The sequence below is a fragment of the Sinocyclocheilus grahami genome, unplaced genomic scaffold (genome assembly GCF_001515645.1).
Source record: "Sinocyclocheilus grahami isolate Dianchi unplaced genomic scaffold, SAMN03320097.WGS_v1.1 scaffold7.1, whole genome shotgun sequence".
Taxonomy (NCBI): domain Eukaryota; kingdom Metazoa; phylum Chordata; class Actinopteri; order Cypriniformes; family Cyprinidae; genus Sinocyclocheilus; species Sinocyclocheilus grahami.
In genome coordinates, this window is record NW_015505186.1 from 1,404,962 (window position 1) to 1,410,471 (window position 5,510).

The 5,510-nt window shown below is 39.1% G+C and overlaps 1 pseudogene; it reads left to right on the forward strand.

Annotated features, from left to right (window-relative positions):
- Positions 1-4,145: 4,145 nt before the first annotated feature.
- On the forward strand, positions 4,146-5,502 carry LOC107589399 (myb/SANT-like DNA-binding domain-containing protein 2 pseudogene; annotated as a pseudogene).
- The last annotated feature ends 8 nt before the right edge of the window (positions 5,503-5,510 follow it).

Consider the following 5,510-nt stretch of genomic DNA (forward strand, 5'->3'; position numbering starts at 1 on the left):
AGTTTTGCGATCCGTTGCACCACTAGAAAATACGGGACTAGTTTCCATTGTTATGCTGATGATACTCAACTATATATTTCAACAAGACCAGATAAAACTTCTAAATAATCTAAGCTAACAGAGTGTGTTAAAAATTTAAAAGACTGGATGACCAATAATTTTCTTCTATTAAATTTGGATAAGACCGAGATATTACTTATTGGACCAAAAAACAGTACACAGAATCTAGTAGATTACAATTTGCATCTAGACGGATATACTGTTACTTCCTCTACAGTTAAAAATCTGGGTGTTATATTAGACAGCAACTTGTCTTTTGAAAATCATATTTCCCATGTTACAAAAACAGCATTCTTCCATCTTAGAAACATTGCCAAGTTACGAAACATGTTACCTGTTTCTGATGCAGAAAAGCTAGTTCATGCATTCATGACCTCTAGACTGGACTATTGTAATGCACTTCTAGCTGGTTGTCCTGCATCTTCAATAAACAAGCTACAGGTAGTCCAAAATGCAGTTGCTAGAGTCCTTACCAGGTCAAGAAAATATTATCATATTACCCCAATTTTACAGTCTCTGCACTGGCTACCTATTAAGTTCCGTATCAGTTACAAAATATTACTACTTAATTTTAAGGCCCTAAATGGTTTAACTCCTGCGTACCTAACTAGTCTTCTACCACGCTACAATCCATCACGCTCCCTAAGGTTGCAAAACTCTGGACTCTTGGTAGTTCCTAGTATAGCAAAGTCCACTAAACGAGGTATAGCTTTTTCACATTTGGCTCCCAAACTCTGGAATGCTTTCCTGATAACGTTCGGGGTTCAGACACACTCTCTCTGTTTAAATCTAGATTAAAGACACATCTCTTTGGCCAAGCATTCAAATAATGCATCTCATAACCTTGCACTTCAGTTAAATTTTATCAAATGCACATTTTCATTCTTTTGCTTGGGTTGAACACATCATTTTTTGCTGAGTTGGAACAGCAGCTATGCTAATTTTTCTCTATTACCTTCTCTGGTTCTGCCACGGGATTGGCATCCCTTGGTAACTAGGAATTACACAAGCTTCAGTCTGGATCCAGCCCTTACAAAGACCTGAGATGACCTAACACCTGAGAAGAGATGATGCAAACCCCCCAGAGGACCTCAGATGATGCCAACCCTCAGACAACATACAAAACTACCAAATTTTGTTACAAGTTTGATCGCAACATATAATCATTGCTGTTAATAGTGTTCACCATCTGTTTGATTACGTGTTATTAACTAGCTGCTTGATTTTTACCATACATTTCTGCCATATGGACATCAACTTGAGATAGTCACCACTGATAACCTATTACTAAATATAATGTAGAAACTTTAATTTTCTGTAAAGCTGCTGTGCAACCATTTGCATTGTGAAAAGCGCTATACAAATAAACTTGAATTGAATCGCTCTTTCTTTGTTTAACAAGCTATACATTAGAGATATTCATCACCTTTCTCTAAAACATCCATCATAGAATCAAGAATCAAATATGGTTCAAGAATTATATATAATTTATAATTTCTCAAGGTACAAACGCTATTCAGCTCCCTTTTATTTCATGTATAACACAAAGAGTATGGAAGAAAAAATGCACATATTTTAGTATTTCAGTGTGATTTTATGATGCTTGCTTTAGGTGAAAAAAAGAGAAAAGGCTGCCTCTTAATGAAAGCCTCCAAACCAAAATGTGCTTTTTCTCTGAACTGGAGTCTGCAGGTGCTGCAATCAGCCGCGCCGCTGAGTGAATCTAATGATCATTCACACCACCGTGATAATGATCTGATCTAAAGCCAGTCGAGTGAGATGAGATGAAACAGAATTTGAAGATGGGTGTAAAAAGCTCCCATCATCGACGACTCACTCATACCAAAAAGACAGCAAATCTTCCATCAGCATCACTGGCAGAATCTGTACTTCGGATCTCCATTTCGTTCCAGAATCCAAAATCAACTCTCCTCATGTCAAGTAAAAGCTCTGGGTTTGTATGTCTTGGAGGTGAAAATAAGGAAGGGCATCGCAGGAGGAATCCTGACAGAGGACACTATGTTGGACAAGTAACACATCTGTGACCCTGTAGAGCGTCAGTCATCGCGGACACCCGGAATATCCAAAATTACTGCCTGGCAACCAGCATGTCATGCAGAGGTTGTTTATCAAAATATCCTCACCTCCAAAATGCGCTAAAAATCACAATTCGCTCTAATTGACTGTGAATGCACGTGTGTATTTTTGCTCATAGGGGATGAGCGGAAATATCTCTGCCCATTAGACATTATGCAAATAAGCACTTTAAGCTTTATAAAACGCAAAGGAATTTTGACTGCCAATCCTAAAAGCAATCTCTCCGACACAAATTCACTTAAATGCTTCCAGCATCTTCGCTAAAACGCTAAATTATGAAATAATAATCGTAATTATCTTCGCTTTCTCACTGCCCCTTAATGTTGCAGAGGGTCATTAGAATTTCTCTCACATTCAGCCATTTAAAGGGCTTTCGTGACTTTGCTGATGATAAAAAAAAAAAAGTACTGGCTTGATTTCACGAAGACGTGAGTTACTATGTGATCTGACTAAGAAGTGCTCCTCTTAATGTCGGCAAGGCGTTTAGAAATGCCTCTAGAGCGAGTCTAATCAGAAGGCCATGCTTCTGATCATGAGCAAACATATCCATTCCCTCATTAAGCTGAAGGTATGGCAATGCATGTCTGCGGGGTATAATATCCATACGCTAAGAGATTCCCATTTTAGATTTGCATTCACAAATATAATGTCCAGTGTTGTAGTACAAAGTCAATTTTTATAATACGGGGGTTGTGGCTCTTTATTATTCATATTCATCATGGTTGAGGGATTCTTTATCTTGCATCTTGATGAGAAAAGAACACCTTAGGCTAAATTCATACACAATTGAATCATCTGCATGGGTTTGCTCCTAATTTGTAAAATAATAGCAAATATTAGCTTAGGATTCTTTTATATTTTGTAATATAAAAGTTATATGAAAAACAAATTGATGTGTTTATCAGCATGTGCGCAGCTACAGTTTAGGATTCAGGTTCCATCGCCAAAAGCTTGTGAAAGTCTTTGCATTAACTAACCTACAGGTACTTTTATGAACTACATAGGAGCCTGTCATCTTTGTTTTTTTTTAAAGGTTATACTGCCTCCTATGTAACCTTTAGTAGACATCAAACACAATGAAGCTGTCAGAAAACACCCAGATATAGACAGAAAATGGTGTCAGGACGGTTCACTATTCTTAGGACGGGCCATAACCTTTGACCTGAAATAGATTCTCTGTTAAATCATGTGAACAGCTGTGAAGCTGCAGCTCAGTTAAGCTGAACTCCCTATAGAATGACAAGATTTTTTTTCAACACAAATAAATAATTCGACAGCATTATTAAATCAACAACATTAATCTGGGCTGCTATGAATATAACAAAATTCTTCTTTAATGTACATTTGTGGCAGCCAGACAGCAGACTAAATAATCAAAACTGGTTCAGTCTATGACAATCTGTATTACACTTCATAAAAGAAGAAAAACATAAAATCTAAAGCTGTTATTTTTATGCAAAGCATTAAAGAAATGATGTGTCTGTAAAATAACAGGGCATGATTATATGCTTTATTTTTAGAGAAATGCAAATTTGACCATGATTAACCATTTAGTTGCATTTCTTGCGGACAGAACATGCAAGTAAAGTGTACCAAGTCTGTCTGTACTGTTGCCACATTACCAAACTCTGACGCAAGGCAGAATGTAACGAGGATGAGCAACCCCGCCTAGTGGTCAGCAGTGGTACTTTCCCTTCTAGTTGTAGTGGAAAATAGGCCTACTTGTATTGCAGAGAAAATAACCATCTAGAACAAGGGTAATTGATTTCAATATTTCAATAAAATATTACTAATAATGTCATATTCGATCATGTTTACATATATAATTATCATTTGTATAAAATACATGAGACAGAGATGGAATCTCCAGGGGTCAGAAAGTAAAAGTCCTGCCATATGTTTATTCCACTCATGAACTCAGCCAGCTGATTTCACTAATTAGTTCTGGCTGAAAAACTGCGCTAAATAGCAAATCTAGGTGATTGGAACAAAATATTGAAAACTACCGTATTACTTTCTGTACCTGGACTTTCCACCCGATGAGAAAACAGGAGTGTAACACTATAATGGGTAAATCTGAACTATCATACATTTCTTTATTTACATAATATTTACGACACCCGTGTTGACTTTTGGAAGTTATTGTGATATTGCTTATATCATGCAGTTGTACAAACAAGTATATTTATATTGGTAAACTTACATTTCTGTTAGGCCGCCAAGCAAGGCACCGATTGAAAGCCTCTCTGAAACTTTTTCGTTTCGTTTTCTTCTCAAAGCGTTCTGTAATCCCTCAGCATGTCGATGCAGTCCAGCTTTTCCATCAACCGCTTGAGTGAGAGAAACACGGGGAGAGCGAGTATGGGGCGAGTCACAAACACGAGTCTTCACTTCAAAAACATGCTTAACGCAGCAGGTACATTCACACGGCGTTGCTTCTGCTTGCAAAAGGAAACACCGACGTTTCGACTTGCAAAAACCGGCTTTCTGCACATGAAAAATCGGCTTTCACTCCGCACCTCACTCATGGTAGAAACCCCTGAAATCTGACATTGGTAAACGGCAATGGCTATTGGCTTACCGTTTTTGCATATTAATAATCATAATGTTTTAATATAAGTTCATTGCTTATCAAATGTTTTCAAATATTTTTCATAATGTAAGAAACTTTATTATATTTAAATGTATTCAAATGATTAAAAACTGAAACATTGCGTTTTACATAATAATTACCCATAATATATTATTTTGCATATAATATTATTTGTAATATGTACCATAATATTAATAGACATTTGACTGCAAAAAGGATAACTCGATATGAGCTGTCAATCGCGCTTGGGTGAGCGAGCGCGCGCACGCTCTTCCTCTCTGCCCCCTCCCCTTAGCAACAGAGGCAAGATGGCGGCCCCCAGTAACGCTGAGCGTTCTCCTGATCTATCCGTGCCGCTGAAGATTCCCAAAACCGAGGTTCCTTCCCCGGAATCCGAGGATCTGAGTGACAGCAACCAATACCATTCCAACCCCTCCACCCCTAATAGATTCTCTCCTCTGAACGTCGGGGCTTCGCTGTCCGGGGGCGCAGGCCGGAGTGGATCGGCCTCTGCCTCAAACAGCTTCACCGCTTGCCGAGGCATGTCGTGGACGCCGTCCGAAACAAACGCGCTGATCGCCGTGTGGGGCAACGAAAGGCTGGCGGAGGCGCGGATACAGCAGCTGGAGGTGGCCGGGACGGTGTTCTCTGGCAAGGCGCCGGGACCCGCGATGTACGAGCGGGTGTCCAGAGCGCTGTCAGAGCTGGGTTACGAACGGACCCCATCCCAGTGTCGAGAGAGGATGAAGGTGAATAAAAC